The 17,532-nt window shown below is 37.1% G+C and overlaps 1 long non-coding RNA gene across 1 annotated transcript; it reads left to right on the plus strand.

Annotated features, from left to right (window-relative positions):
• Nucleotides 1–874: 874 nt before the first annotated feature.
• Nucleotides 875–1,287, plus strand: LOC131874804 (uncharacterized). The gene is made up of 2 exons (XR_009372165.1): nucleotides 875–908; nucleotides 1,000–1,287. It is a non-coding gene; the product is annotated as an uncharacterized LOC131874804 (long non-coding RNA).
• The last annotated feature ends 16,245 nt before the right edge of the window (nucleotides 1,288–17,532 follow it).

A 17,532-nucleotide genomic window follows, 5' to 3' on the forward strand; every position in this document is an offset into this window, starting at 1 on the left:
ATATGCCCTATCCAAATCGATATACAATAAAAATGTAGAATATATCTACATGTATTTGTCATTCTATGACCAAAACTAACACTATATGATCCTAAACTTGTGGTGGATCATCAAAATCAATCCTCTTCGATGCAGTACACGACTCTGTAGATGGCTGCAAAATCACAATTCTAAAGCCAAGTTAGAATTCTTTTGTAGAAAATAGTTCACAATTAACAACATAACTATGCATTTAAATTTAATTCCTTTGCAATTGAAATGTAGATTACCTCATCGGCTAATCTAGGAGCTAATGTCTTTGCTCTCCTCTCCTTGTCACTCTTAGGAGTTTTCTTGAAGATATACTTAAATGGATCCACGTTATGGTCACAAAAAGACTATTCGAGAAAAATTCGAAGTTAGTACATCACGTAAAAACCATGAGTTAGTTCGGTCACAAAAAGACCCTACTAAATATATCATTTTTCAGTATGGAGAATGTCTTATGAATGAAGGAAAAGTTTTAAATCTCATTAAAAATATATCATTTTTAACATTATCTGACAACTGGCTCATCTAGTATTTTACAATTTCATGTTCTCTCTCATCTTTTGTACTAATATAAAGAACATAAATAAAGTTTTTAGGCTTAGAAGGTTAAATGGGCTTTCGAAAGGGAAATGCCTAAACTAGCTCAGATTAATCAAAACCCATTACATTTTAAAGCTTCACTTAGCTTACAAGTATGTTGAGTAAACAGGATTTACAATGTAGTTGAATATTTTCTATCTATCTCGATATAATTTTCTGTTGTTTTACCCTTTCCTTGCTTGTTTAAAATATAAATGAGTTATATTTGTAACAGTTTCTCTCTTTTTATTTCCCTAAAAATTACAGGTCTGTGCTCAAGACTAGACCATTATCTCAAAGTGAGTCTTGTCTTGAATATTTCTTCAAATCTCTAATATTTATAGACAGTGCAAAAGTCTTGGTTTAATTTGAATATATACTACTTTGCAGATATGAGGACCGAGAGAAAATAAACTCGATCGAACTAGCTATTTGTCCAATTTCACTTCAATTCTCAATGCACAAAAACCCAATCCAACTATTACTATTGCATTTTTGTGTGTAGAGATCAATTATCAAGATGGTTCAAGAAAAATCTTGGTCTATTTTAAGAATTTGTCATGTAGAGATCAACTATCAGTCTCTAATATCTAATCATTGAAGGGAAAGATAGTTTTATATATTAGAAACTGAAATTGTAATGTATATATTTTTAGTGTTCTAGAGTGGTTTTACAAAGTATTTGCAATGTATATGAAATGATGAACAATTTCAAATTGCATCAACTCATTAAGTTATACTGCTTAAAAAAGACATTGTAAAGTTAATTGTTAGATTGGAGCCAAGTTACCTATCAAGTAAATTGTTAGATTGGAGACAATTAGATGGAAAGTCATTCTTCCATAGGCTTTGTACACGTGAAAGAATGCCACAAATCTATTAATATACAATTTTTTGTACAATTAAGGTTGTTCTTTCAAGAACATAAATCTTGAATAAGGAATGCATACATAAAATTTATACAAGTAAATGGTGATATTGAAGCCAAATTACCTATCAAGTAAATTATTAGATTGGAAGAAATTACATAGAAAGTCATTCTTCCATACACGCTGTACATTTTGCTCAAATGTCATAAATTAATTATTATACAAAAAATTTAAGATTAAGGTTGTTCTTTCATAAATATCTATTGAATGAGGAATGCATGCATAAAATAGTAGAGTGAATATGAGAAAATGTTATTATGTGGAAATAAACTAAAGAACAAACATGATTTTTTAGAATCTATTTTTGATTGTTTGAAGAATTTGCATTTGATAAATTTGTCAAATGTACCTCAACAACATATGAATTTTGTTATATTTTTGTAAATAACACATCATTATAAAATGCAATGAAGAAAGTTGAATTATACTACTTTAATAGACAAAAAAAAATCTACCCATTTTTTAAATGATTAAACAACTCTTACATATTTTTAAATATAATATTATATCTTTCATGTCTTAATATCTAATATTCAATAATATCTATTAACAAAAGAATGTCATAACCAATTAAAAGTATCATTAAATACATTCAAAATATGTAATTGATGAAAGAAAAGAATAGTGAATAACTCACACAAAATTTGGTTTAGATTGACCATACTAACACCTCAAGTTTTCTTGCATTCACTTTACCAAAACCCATATCTAAAATGTCATTGACGTAAAATTTATAAACACAAAACAAAGTTTGCTTAGGAAAGAAAGCAACGTATTCAAAATCGGTTCAGATGGTAAACGAAATATAGCTTTAAAAATTTAGGAATGAACTTAAATAGGGTAAAAGGGATGGCCTCATCCACAATATTAAACTATTTACTATTTACATTTTGCTTGCCTTTTTTTTTCATAATTTAGCTATTTCATTACATTTGGAAGTAAGTCGTCTGAACATATTATGTATGTGGAAATAAAAATCTTTAAATATTGATTAAATATTAAAAATATAAATAATATTAAAAAAATTAAAATATTATTATATTTTTAATAATTTATAGTATTATATTAATTATATTTATAATCTTATATATATATATATGAAGGGGTAAAAACTTTATTAAGAATTAGAAAAGAGTATTACAATCACAACTAGGGGATCCAGCCCCAAAAACTCAAGAATCAAAACTATAAATCCAAGAACAAAACCAACTATCTTCCAGATTCCTATCCTCCTCAAGGAGTTGATCCAAATCCTGACATAACTCAGGGACATCTGCATCCAATCCTCAATCTTCCAGCCATCATCATGCTCGGAAGCCAATTTGGCCAAACAGTCAGCTACTCGATTCCACTCCCTCAGAATATGAACAAATGAAACCTCCTCCATTCAGCAACTAACCTGAAGAACTCGTTGAACAACCAAGGCTAACTGCCAATTAATATCAGACCTTATCTCAATCAACAAGTTAATCAAGATCTAAGAATTAGCCCTCACAAATAACCCTTCGCCATCCCAAGGCACAAGCCCTCTCTACATCATAAAGAATTGCCAAACCCTCCATGAGATTAACAATCTTCTCCCCCTCATGAACTGAGAAAATATATATCATCGAACCCTCTACATCCCCAGCAACCCCACCAATCCTAGCAGGTCTAGGGTTGCCTCTAGAAGAACCATCAGTGTTGATTCTCAAAACACCAACTGGAGGAGGTAGTCACCGACCCATCCTCAGCACTCTCCTGTACCCAATCTTGTATCTCTTGAAACCTCCATAAAATGACTAAATCCCTTGTAGACCAAGTCTTTCCATCAACTTTGCATCCCCTTTCCCCAAGGGGAAAACTAGTTCACTCTTAGGTGCAACTGTCTCTTGTATCATACCTAACATGCACATCCACACTTGCTGACCTATCAAATTCACACAATGAAATATCCTAGGATTTCACTCCAACCAAATTTTCCATAGAAGAAAAGTAGGTCCAACATACCAGACATCCTACAAAAAGGAGGTCATCGAGGGGGGCCTTCCCATACTATCCCAGAACTCCACCAAAGAGGAAGCATGAACAAAAGGTTGTCTCCAAACTTCCCACCACCAATGCCAAAGTTGCATAACAAAGGAGCACCTGATGGACAAGTGCAAGGAATCTTCCTCGTCTTTCATACATAGAACACAAATAGAAGGCCCTTGAAAACCATGTTTACGTATATTATCCCAAGTCAAGCACCTATTCCAAGCCAAAGTCTAGATAGAAATTACATTTTGGCCACGAGATCTTATTCCACACCCTCTTCCACCAATTAACCTCTGCCCTAGCTAGCTTTTGAGCCAATAACCCCTGATAACCAGAAGCAACAAAGTAGATCCTCTTATAATTATGGGTCCACGCCTGAATGTCTTCTTCCAGGAGAGAACTACAACACCTACTACACAGAATCTTGTGAAGCTCAACACTCTCCTCTTGCATTCCCATATCTAGCCACTTAGTGAGATCCTTCCAACAAGCCCTCACCAACTAGTCATAAAAGGAGAAGGACTTGAATTCACTCACCCTATCCCAACCAACTATAAGAAATCTTTAGCACAAAGGAATCAAGTGAGGAAACTGTAAGGTAAGAGGAGGGAAACCATCCCAAGAATCTGAACAAAAAAGGGCTTCAGTACCCCACCTACAGATCCAAAATAAACCATCCTTGATGAGGTTTTCACCCTTCTACAAAGTATTCTAAATCACTGAACCTTTCTCCACAAGAGGGTATCTAGGAATATCATAACGAGGAGCTCCAAGAAAATATTTAAGAGCAATTATTATAGCCCACAAATGATCTTGCTCCACACACCATCTCCAAAAAAGCTTAGCAGACACAACTTCTCTGAACAATGTTGATTGGCTGAGCCCCAACCCTCCATATTGCTTTGGACTGCACACATCTTCCCACATGACCAAGATCCACTTGGAGGACCCCAAGCATCCTCCCCATAAAAACTCTCTCTCCAAAGAATCCAACTCCTTAAGGAACCCCACAAGAGCCACCTAAAGCATACACCTATAAGTAGGGAGATTCTTTGCAACCGACTTTAGAAGATGAACTTGCCCAACAAAAGACAGCCATCTATGTGTCCAATGAGTGACTTTCATCCAAAACTTGTCAATAATACCCTACCAAGAACCCTTGGGAAGATGACCAATAGATATTCAAATACCCAAATAAGTAAAAGGAAGGGTCCCAACCTGACACCTCAAGATGTTAGCAATTCTTCTCTAGATGGGTACTAGAGTATTGAAGAAAAAAATGGAGGATTTATCCTCATTAATCAATTGTCCTGAAGCCACAAGATATATGTCCACCAAATACCTTAAAGAGTAGCCTCCCTAGCAGTAGCCATGCCCATAAAGGCAGTATCATCAACAAACTACAAATGAGATTGCAAAAGCAAATCTCCACCCCAGCACCTAAATGATGCCTAACTCAACATTTCTTTTCAACAAATGTCCAAGCCCCTCAGCAAGAAGTAGAAATAAGTATGGGTAGAGAGGATCCCCTTGGTGTATACCCCTAGAAGCCCCAAAAAAGATCATAGTGGTCTCCATTTATCAACACTAAGAAGGACACTAAAGTAAAACAACTCATGACCCATTGGATCCACTCCTCACAAAACCGAAAAGCAACCAAGATCTTATGCAGGAAGGACCATTTAACTCTGTCATAAGCTTTATCCATATCCAACTTTATGAACATCATCTTCTTGTGGGAGCTAGCCATGGAATGAATAGTTTCTGTAGCAATAACAACTCCATCTAGAATTTTTTGACCCTCAACAAATCCACTATGTTCCTTCAAGATTAGCCCCTTAAGCCACTTCTTCAACCTCTCAGCCATTAATTTCGAAATAATTTCATATTTCACATTGCAAAGGGAAATAGGTCGAAACTGAGTTAGCCTATTCGCCCCTTCACACTTGGGAATGAGAGAAATGAAAGTGGAATTAAAAGCTCTTAACATCTATTTTCTCTTCTCAGACTCCTAGACAACCGCCAAAAGATCCAACTTTATAATTTCCCAGAATTCTTGAAAAAAACTCTATCAAGAAACCATCAAACCAAGAGCTTTCCCTCTCTTAATCTGAAACACAATCTCCTCCACCTCATCAAGAGAAATCTCTCTCATTAGATACTCAATTCTAATTAAGTTCTGATTAAGTTCTGATTAATTTTTTATAATTTCCTAGAATTCTTGAAAAAAACTCTATCAAGAAACCATCAAACCAAGAGCTTTCCCTCTCTTAATCTGAAACACAATCCCCTCCAGCTCATCAAGAGAAATCTCTCTCATTAGATACTCAATTCTAATTTAATTCTAATTAATTTCTGATTATTTTTTTTGTGTGTGCATGTAGGTACATCTTGTAACTGCTTTTAACGATGGAGATCTAATTTATCTAGATCGCTTTTGAAACTACGAAGATCTAATTTATCTAGATCGCTTTTGAAACTACAAAGATCTAATTTATCTAGATCACTTTTGAAACTACTTTTAATACATCTTAGATTGGATCAAACTTATATAATACTTTAGATTTCAGAATATTGGGTTCTTTAATATATAGATTTAAGACACGCATACATGTTCTAATGTACATGCATGATGCCTTTGGATCACATAATATGACCCCTTGGGACACCTTGTGATCCTATGGGGTCATACATGTACATGGTCCTAGAAAGGGTTGAATGCATGAGTTAGAGTGCATGCACATGTGTGATAGGCCTTTAGGACCACATTATGTCCTAAGGGGTCATATGTGATCCTAAGGGGTCACGCATGTGTTCTAACAGATGCATGACCCCTTAGGACCATATATGAGCCCTTTTAACATCCTATACTTAGTGTATACAATATACCCCAACTACTAAGATGTTAAAAGGGCTCATATGTGGTCCTAAGGGGTCACACATGTTCTCTAACACATGTGTGACCCTTAGGACAACATATGACCCCTTAGAACACAATGTGGTCCTAGTAAAGGCATGTCACACACATGCACATGTTCTAACTCATGGTATAATATGGACATGGCTTAAAATGGGATGCAGGCCTAATTCGGACATGTGGCAAGAAAGGGGGTCAAACTAAATTATAGAACACATGTGGCTTAAAAGGGGAATGAATTTGAAAACAGGAGATGGCTTAAGGGGATATGCGCATGTGTTCTAGAATGTACATGTGTGACCCCTTAGGACCACATATGACCCAGGCTTAGAACACAATGTGGTCCTAAAGGCCCATCACACACATGCATGCATTCTCACTCATGGTATAATATGAACATGGCTTAAAAGGGGATGCAAGCCTAATTGGGACATGTGGAAAGAAAGGGGATCAAACTAAATTGTACGACATGTGGCTTAAAAGGGGAATGAATTTGAAAGTACATGTGTGACCCCTTAGGACCACATATGACCCCTTAGGGTAACTATGTGATCCTATGGGGTTATACACATATACATGGTCCTATAAGGGGTTGAACGCATGAGTTAGTTGACGTGTGCATGTGTGACAACCCTTTAGGACAACATTGTGTTCTAAGGGACCATCAATTATACCCCAACTACTAGGATGTTAAAAGGGCTCATATGTGGTCCTAAGGGGTCACGCATGTGTTCTAACACATGCGTGACCCCTTAGGATCACATATATGACCCCTTAGAACACAATGTGGTCCTAAAGGCCCATCACACATGCACGCATTCTAACTCATGTGTTCAACCCCTTAGAACCATGTACATGTATGACCCCATAGGATCGTGCATAGTGTCCTAAGGGGTCATGTATGTGGTCCTAAGGGGTCACACATGTACATTAGAATGTGCATGTGTGACCCCTTAGGACCACATACATGACCCCTTTGGACACTATTCTTGATCGTATGGGGTCATATATGGTCGTAAGGGGTTGAACACGTGTACGTGACCCTTTAGGGCCACATATTCAATGACCCCTTGGGATACTAGGATGTTAAAAGGGGCCATACGTGGTGGACTAAGGGGTCACGCATGTGTTAAAACACATGAGTGACCCCTTACGACCAAATATGATCCCTTAGGACGTGATGTGATCCTATGTGGTCATAGGGGGGTATGTTGTATACACTAGATGTTAAAAGGGGCCATATGTGGCCATAAGGGGTCATGACCCATTAGGACATGATGTGATCCTATGGGATCATATGTGGTCCTAAGCGGTTGTGCATCTGTTAGAACACATGCATGACCCCTTATGACTACATATGACCCCTTACAATCCATTGTGCTCCTATATGGTCATATATTAGGTCATATGGGTCAAATGGTCATGTATGTCATCCTATAAGTTTTGGTTTTTCAACATTTTCATTTTATTTTGAAAAAAGGTTTTAGTTTTACTTTTTCTACATTTTAGTTAAATTTCTATGTTTTGGTTTTTGCTTTGGTAAATTTTAACAATGTTTTAGTTTTGTTTTTGTTGTAATTTTTTGGTTTTGGTTTTCATTTTGATTTTGTATTAAATATTTTGGTTTTGATTTTTTGGGGGGTTTTGGTTTCGTTTCAAGGTTTTCAACATTTTTATTAAATTTATTCATCAACCATGAAAAAATAATTTTATAAAAAAAATAGTATTATTAAAACCTAGATTAACATTTTTAAAAAATCCCAATCTAATCAATTCATAAAAAAAAATCATTATCAATAATTAAAAAAATAAATTTCAAACTAAATTTAACTAATTTTGAAACTAATAAATAAATTTTTAAACTAAAAACATACTTTTCTAATGAAAAAATAATTAATATTAAACTAAAAATCAATTTTTTTAAACAAAAAATATAATTTTTAAACTAAAAATCTATTTTTTAAAACTAAAAATTTATTTTAAATATGAATTATTGAAAAAAAGGGGTGTTGAGCATACCTGGAAGACTTGCAAGAGGCTTGTTGGCACCTTCTAGGGAGGGCTCCACTCCTTCAATCAGGATCCCGTATGGCAATAATAACCCCACTACGTGTTTAAAAAAAATTATATATTTGAAACGGGATATCGTGTTGAAATGAAACGGGATCCCATTTCATTTCAACACGGATCCATGTTTCATTTCAACATGGGATCTCATTTGGGGTTCTAGGCTCAGGATCCCGTTTGGTTTTCAGCGCGGGATCCCATGCGTAGGCGGGATCCCAATTCGTCTCCTATTGACTCTGGTTGATTTCCACTTTTTACTAAGTCTAAAACTTCCATATTAAGTGGCCACAACTTCTTTCACTTACCCTAAGTAAAGATTCCAATAGAGTGAATGGCATGTGAATTGGAGTTCCCTAGGTCAAGTTATGAAAAGATTAGTGAACAATGGTAGATTAGGTTTTAGAGAAACATACCTATAAATAGTTAAATTTTCACCATTTTCTTGTCTTATTCACTTTTTCAATATCAAGTGTAGAGGGGTCCACATGAGTCAAGATGCCAAGTAGACAAGCACTTCAACCCACAAGGATGGAGGCCCTAAGGTGGGCTCTTGAGGAGGGTGGCCAAACACATGAGGTAGGACATCCAACTCTGATTTGTATTGAATTTTATTTTTTTTATTTTTTTTGCATGTAGTCCTAGTTTGACCTATGGCCCCCTGTAAAGCAGAAAATCGCAATCGAACCCTAGTTGCTCTCCCCTCTTCCAACTCCGAGGAGAGAGAAGGGAGATCGCTAGGGTTTATGGTTTTCACTTAGGGGAGACTTTACATTCAAAAGAGGGGTTGAAACCCACAAGATCCAATCCCACACAATGCAAGATTGGATGCTAAATGAGTTTCAAGGGTTAAGACAGCAAGGTTACCCTCTTTTGTAAAGAATGTGCATAGAATGATTAAGCTAGGAATGCATAGAAAGTGAGAAAGATTCGCTTATAAACTGAGATAGGGATATAGGATGAAGCTGCGGACCTGGAATTAGTAGTAAAATATCGATACGGCGTTGTCCTGCAAATTTGAGCAAAAGTTGACGGGACGATGGCACCCGGCGTGCACACGGTCCTCTGAAAAATCCGCGAAACGAAGGGGGATCTGTTCGTCTCTGCACAAGGATTCCAGATCTTCAATTTCAGCCGTGTACCTGCAACCTACACACAGAAAAGTGAAGACGATTGGGGGGTTAGGGATTAGGGGTTTGCCTTTAGGTCAAACCCCGGTTTTGGAATTAACCAAGAAATGAGAAATGTTGTAAATGTAAATGTCTATAATGTAAAACAAGTACTAATACCTTGTTGTAAGGATGTTTGTATCCTTATGTGCGAAGGTATAGATGTTGTTGTTTGTTGTATTGTTGTATGTTGTATGTAGCATGTAGTAAGTGATCTCCTCTTCAATGGTTGAATCCTTGTCTTGAATGCAACACTTAGCCTTGAATGGAGACTTAGAATGAATGCTTGAATGCTTGAATGCTTGAGTGTTTGAGTATCGTTTCCACGCTTTTTCCATCATATCGAATGAAAGAGAAAAATGTAGTTTATATACTTGCCAATTAGGGTTAAAAGACTGATTTTCCCGACCTTAGGCCGACCAGGAAAGTTTATTTTCCAAATTGCAAACAAAAAGACCCAAAGTCCCATAGGAGACCGGGCCCAAAATAGGGCCAGGGACCAGGGCACTGGGCGCCATGGTCCTGGGGGACCAGGGCACTGGGCGCTCTGGTCCCACCTCCCGGGACAGCAGGGTGCAAAGGAGGTTCAGGCCAGGGTGCTTGAAAAATGCAGTTTTTAGTGTCGTGGACAAGTTTCAGGGTCTCCATTCAGGTTGCGTGTTGCGTCGCCATCGTGAAGACTGAAATGCAGTTGAAATTGCAAGTGTCGCAATTTTAGGACGCTACATTTAGCCCCCACTTTAGCGGGAGTATGTATGCTCATACTTCCAGTAAAGTACAAGGAAACAACATTGAAAGACTTTCACCACGTCAAGGAGGCAAGACACACCAAGCCCCCAGTGGACTAGGGATCTTACGACTTCGATTGACAAAGTAAAAGGGAAGATCACGAGGGAGAACCATGACTGTCAGTAGTAAGGTTCCCTCACTATGAGTCATGCAAGAAAAATACCAAAAATTTTCAAGGCAAAGCTAAGTTCACCAAGAAATTTTCAAGTATCCTAAAGGGATAGACAGGGTGTATGCCCCCCTACGTTAAAGCAATCGCACATGCCTCAACGGGGGTGATTGTTTTAACGTAGTGATACACATAAGAAATGAGAAAGGAAAGGAGCACGTTATCACAAAGATTTAGCCCCCAAGTGTGAGATAAACCCAAGGATAATAGACACAAAACACAAAGCACGAGGTGACTTCTCTTTCCTCGGGGTCAGTATGCTGTATGATAGTTCATGTATATATCATATGTATGTATGCATAATTGTTCTTCATTCCCCAATCAAGGAAGGTCACCTTAGAAGAAGGGAACACATGTGTCTTTTGAGTCAACATGAGAGAGACCAAAAGAGATCTCAATGCTTTGCATCGTCCTCAAGTAGACAACACTAAGGACAACAAATAGAAGAATGAGAATAACATATAGAAGAAGTAACAAAAGAGAGGAGGAGAATCTGCTATGCTAATGTAACTAGTCTAGCACGTCATCTACCCCCCGATCTTGCTGATCAATGTTTCGGGAAGGCAGGGAACACGCTAGAGGAGGAACATCCAACACAGCAGATGGAGCTATCACAAGATCCAAACAAGGGTTATGTTCATGTTCCAAGCCACGTTGTTCTTGTCTAGGAGCTAGGATAAGTGCTTTAGAAAATTCGTTAGATAAATGGTTATCAATATCAACAAGTTCATATTCACTATCAGAAGCAAGAGGAGTAACATTTTCATCATGAATAACATTTTCATCTATAGCATCATCAAGATTTATAAAAATAGGATCTTTAACTCGCACAGGATCAAGATCATCATGCATCTTATGTTTAGGAGATTTAGGCTCAATTTCCGGCTGAGGAGAAAATGGAATAATGCTTGTTGAAGGTGTTTTTGGAGATTGCAAAGTTTGAGAAGCAGTTGCTTGAGCTCTAAGACGACGCTTTCGTCGGCGTTCACGTGCAGAATGATTTCGTCTAGTCTTAGTAGGAAGTGGAGAAGATTGAGGAGGAGGAATGTTCTCATCCTTATTACTTGGGTGTTTAGGTTGTGGTCTCTTAGGTTGGATAATAGGAGAAGAAGAAGGTCTCTTCTCTCTATAAAAGGAAGGAGGAGGAACTGCTCCATATAAAGGAGGAATTTTTGGTTTAGGAAGAAGACCAAGTCCATCATGACAAGGGGGTATAGGTCTACTTTTAGAAGGTTTATTCGGCATAGACATAGTCACATCCATAGGGATGGGTTGGGAATCTTCTTGAGGAAAGAAATTAGTTTTATCTTTCAAAGGAAGAACTTCCTTCTCAAGAATGATAGGAATATCAAGTTTGGGTGTTCTAGGTTCACTTAAAGATAGGATCATATCTGTTTTCCACTTTTGATAAGATTTGAAAAGATGATCACTTCGCGGAGGAAGAGATTGGAATTGTTTAGGCCAAAAGTAATCAATAGGAACGCTAGAAGTTCTTTCAGCTGGTTTAAAGAAACTATGATTGACAGTAACGACTTCACCATTATGGGGAAATTTCAAACACTTATGTATAGGAGAAGCAATAGCTTTCATGGAAGAGAGCCAAGGATAGCCAAGCTTCACACGAAATTGTTCAGATGAAGGGATAATAGAAAAGTTCACATCAAGAGATTTGTTACGGACCTCAATAGGTAATGTAATAGAACCAATTGCAGGAGAAGAAAATGCATCAAATAATTTCACAATCACATCTGTTTTGTCATAGATCACTTGATTCAATTGCAAAGTAAAAAGAAATTCTTCAGTAATAACATTAACCATGCACGAAGGATCAATAAGCACTCCACGGCAAGGTGTATTCTTGACTTTTGCAACTATGTATAAAGGACCATCAGGTGCCCTGATAGTTTCACTAGAATCAAATGTGATGGAAGGTTCTTTAGGGTTTTCTTGCTGCTCTACAAAGTTAATCACATTCGGAGTCATAGACACAAGACCATCATATGAGAGAGAGGAACCATTGGCCTCAATCGTATTAGAGGTATGAGAAGGTAATGGATCAGTAAAAATCTGAAGATTTTGGTTAGGAGGAGCTACAGATGTGTTGCCTTTATTATTCACTCCAGAAACAGAGATGGTATCATTATCAATCAAATCTTGAATTTTACCCTTTAAAGAAAAACATTTTTTAGTATCATGCCCAGGCTGACGATGAAAGTGACAAAAAGATTTGTTATCAAAATAAGGTGAAGTAATCTTTGCAGGATCAATTTGCCTTATAGGAGGAAGAGTAAGCACATTTTGTTCCAATAACTTATTCATAATACTATGCAATGATTCATTCAAAGGAGTATACTTTCTTTCTTTCTTGAAAAACTTAGAAATAGGAGGCACACCTGATGCTGCATTCACATTGTTATTGATGATGTTTTCATTGAATTTGATGGAATCTCTGTTCGGTTTAAACTTTCCAAATGGTTGTTGACTGCTATCACTCTTATCACTCGGAGCCATAGGATGTGATTGTTCCATTTGACTCACAGTCAGTTGATAATTGTGAAGAGTTGCACACAACTGTTGGAAAGAAGTAAACTCAGAAAACAGAAGTTTGTCTCGAATATCTTTTTGTAAATTAGAAATAAAGATTCTTTGAATATCATTGTCAGGCACTAGAAAAGAAATTTGAGCATACAAATGTTTATATCTACCAATGAAATCAGTCACTTTTTCTTTAACACCTTGTTTACAATGCATTAAATCAATCAAAGTAACTTTAGGACTTATATTGTTTTGAAATTGTTGAATGAAAGCATTTGCAATTTGTTCAAAAGAAGTAATAGAATAAGAAGGCAACGAGCAATACCATTGTAGGGCTTTATCTCTTAATGTTCTAGTAAACAATTTTGCAAGCAACCTTTGGTCATAAGCAAAATCGATACATATTGTTTGAAAAGTCTTAACATGTGTTAGAGGATCTCCTTTACCATTATAAAGTTCTAAATGCGGGATTTCAACATGTTTAGGGGGAATAGCTCGAACAATGTCAAGAGAAAGTGGGCTCGCAACATCAAATGTGGGCATACTAAACTTAGATTGATTCATAGAGGCAATTTGTTGCTGTAAAGAAGAGACAGTTTGTGCAAGATTGTTAATGGTCGCTTCAGTCGAAGAGTTCATATTAGATGTGTTAGATTGAGATGGAGGTGTTATGTTATTGAAAGAAGGTAGAGAGTAAGGTGGTGGGACCCTATGATAGTTAGTCATAGGAGATGATTGGACAGGAGGAACACTACAAGGAGGAATGGAATGGTTAAACGAATTGCCCCCTTGCGTCATGTTCATTTGTGAATATGTAATAGGAACACTCATTGAAGGAATGAATGAAGAAGTCAGATTGAATGAAGGAATAGGGTTAATTGAAGAGGGAGGATTGCCCCCATGACTGGTGATCATAGGAGGAATGTCTTGTATAGAAGTAGCCATTATGTTTGATGTAAAGGTAGGTATGCTAGCAATAGAAGTTGTCAAAGGAGCAGAATGGTTAACTTGAGTGGGAGGTTGCGTATAACCTAAAGTTTCAGCGCAACTCTTCATAGGCATCACATTCGAATCCACAATGTGTGCAATACCACGCAAAATATCAATTCCATTCTTATCACTTTGAAGCATGCGTTTTAGACCCTCAATTAAAGGAAGAGCTTGACTATCAGGGTATTCTTGAGACATCCATTGTCGAAAATCGTCAAATTGATTATCCAATTTCGAATGTTGTTCTACAGAAACCTCATGGAGAGCTTCTTCATCATTAGGAGGATTAGAGGAATTACCCATGTCCTCGTTAAAAAGGCTATTCAAATTAGGTTCCATCTCCTCGGTAATTAAACCTCGGAAAGACTTAATTCTACGGCTTCGTCTAACGGGAATAGTGTAAGTAGGGCTTATTGTTGTAAAACTCATGCACTAGAAAGAGAGAGAAGATTTTGAATTTAGAGGTAGCAATTTTCAGTAAAATCAGCCAATCTTCTAGATTTAAGCTGTTAAATGCAATCACAACAGTCTCCCGAAATTTTAGAAAAAAATGTCCGGGACCGTGGCGCTCGGAGTGCACACGGTCCTTGCAACTTTTTTCAAAATTTGCAGGGATGAAAGTTATGATGATTTTAAAGCTAATCTGAAAAAATTGAGTGATTTTACGATCTGTAGATAGGCCAAATTAAAGTTGCAATCTCAAAATTGAACCCTACCAAGATTGTCGAAAAATGCAAAATTTGAATTTTGAAAAAGAGAGGGAAACTGAAATTTTGAATTTTATGATTTTAGAAGGAATACCAAAAGCAATGCAAGTTTTGAAATTTAAAAATTGATTCAATTTCACGCAAAATTCAATTTTGAAAGCTGAAATCAAAGTTGTTGTAATTAAGCACTTAATTTCAAAAGTCACAAATTGCAAGAATTTGAATAAAGCACTGAAATTTCGAATGAATGCAAACACACTTTTCAGATTTAGGACAGTAAGAACACAATTTTGACACAAAATTTCAATTTCAACGATTTTTGAATGATTAGAAGCCTTAAACCAAGCAATCACAAGACCAACTTTGACTGTAATTTTGAAAGTGTTAGAATTGATAAAATCAGCCAAAATTCCGGATTTTAGCAGGAAAATACAGTAAGATCTTGCTCCCGAAATTTCGGAAAAAATGTCGGGGACGATGGCGCTCGGAGTGCACACGGTCCTCGCAACTTTTTTCCAAATTTTCAGGGATGAAAGATATTGTGATTTTATTGCAGAATCCAAAGTTACAGCTAATTTGGAAATGTTTTGATCAGTGAAATTGTCAGACAAAGGTTGAATCAAGAGGGTTTCAAAAATTAGGGTTTTGACACTTAACCACTTAATTTTCAAAATTGAAGCACAAATATGAATTGATAATTTGTAATAGAAGGGAAGATCTGAAACAAGCATTAACAATTAAACATTTCACAAGCTCAATTACTAAAAAGAAAATTTTAGGGTTTTATGCAATTAACCTCTAAAATTTGCAAAAGATCAAGCATGGAAATGTAATCAAGGAATCCAATTTTCAAATCTAACCATGAATAATCAGAAAGGATGTTCACGTCAGGTTCACCAAAATGTAAAGCGGAAAATCGCAATCGAACCCTAGTTGCTCTCCCCTCTTCCAACTCCGAGGAGAGAGAAGGGAGATCGCTAGGGTTGATGGTTTTCACTTAGGGGAGACTTTACATTCAAAAGAGGGGTTGAAACCCACAAGATCCAATCCCACACAATGCAAGATTGGATGCTAAATGAGTTTCAAGGGTTAAGACAGCAAGGCTACCCTCTTTTGTAAAGAATGTGCATAGAATGATTAAGCTAGGAATGCATAGAAAGTGAGAAAGATTTGCTTATAAACTGAGATAGGGATATAGGATGAAGCTGCGGACCTAGAATTAGTAGTAAAATGTCGATACGGTGCTGTCCTGCAAATTTGAGCAAAAGTTGACGGGACGATGGCGCCCGGCGTGCACACGGTCCTCCGAAAAATCCGCGAAACGAAGGGGGATCTGTTCGTCTCTGTACAAGGATTCCAGATCTTCAATTTCAGCCGCGTACCTGCAACCTACACACAGAAAAGCGAAGACGATTAGGGGGTTAGGGATTAGGGGTTTGCCTTTAGGTCAAACCCCGGTTTTGGAATTAACCAAGAAATGAGAAATGATGTAAATGTAAATGTCTGTAATGTAAAACAAGTACTAATACCTTGTTGTAAGGATGTTTGTATCCTTATGTGCGAAGGTATAGATGTTGTTGTTTGTTGTATTGTTGTATGTTATATGTAGCATGTAGTAAGTGATCTCCTCTTCAATGGTTGAATCCTTGTCTTGAATGCAACACTTAGCCTTGAATGGAGACTTAGAATGAATGCTTGAATGCTTGAATGCTTGAGTGTTTGAGTATCGTTTCCACGATTTTTCCATCATATCGAATGAAAGAGAAAAATGTATTTTATATACTTGCCAATTAGGGTTAAAAGACTGATTTTCTCGACCTTAGGCCGACCAGGAAAGTTTACTTTCCAAATTGCAAACAAAAAGACCCGAAGTCCCATACGAGACCGGGCCCAAAATAGGGCCAGGGACCAGGGCGCTGGGCACCATGGTCCTGGGGGACCAGGGTGCCCTAAAGGACCAAGGCGCTGGGCGCTCTGGTCCCACCTCCCGGGACAGCAGGGTGCAAAGGAGGTTCAGGCCAGGGTGCTTGAAAAATGCAGTTTTTAGTGTCGTGGACAAGTTTCGGGGTCTCCATTCAGGTTGCGTGTTACGTCACCATCGTGAAGACCGAAATGCAGTCGAAATTGTAAGTGTCACAATTTTAGGACGCTACACCCCCCTAGGTTGGGCACCATGGTCCCACCCAAGCACCATGGACCCATCTAGATGTCATGGTCTCACCTAGGCACCATGGACCCATATGGGTGTAATTGACACATATATGTTTGTTAAGTAATCATTTATAGAAAATATGTCAAATGAAGGTATGCTAGAAGTAGAATCAACATCAATTAGGTGAACATTAACAAGAATGAGATTTAAAAGAAAATACATAACATTCACATTGAAAGATGGTCAATAGGATTCTTTGGTGGGATTAGAAGGATTATATCCAAGTCTAAATGATGACTCACATGTTTAGTTATCCAAAGGAACTTCGATTCTATGTCAACCATTGCCTCTATATCCACTCTTAGCCAAGATATGGAAATTGGGACCATAAAGAGATGCCATTTTTAAAAGATGGCAAATGAAGGTATGCTAGAAGCCTAATCAACATCAATTAGGTGAGGATTAAAAAGAAAGAGATTTAAAAGA

The sequence above is a fragment of the Cryptomeria japonica genome, chromosome 4, assembly GCF_030272615.1.
Source record: "Cryptomeria japonica chromosome 4, Sugi_1.0, whole genome shotgun sequence".
Lineage (NCBI taxonomy): Eukaryota > Viridiplantae > Streptophyta > Pinopsida > Cupressales > Cupressaceae > Cryptomeria > Cryptomeria japonica.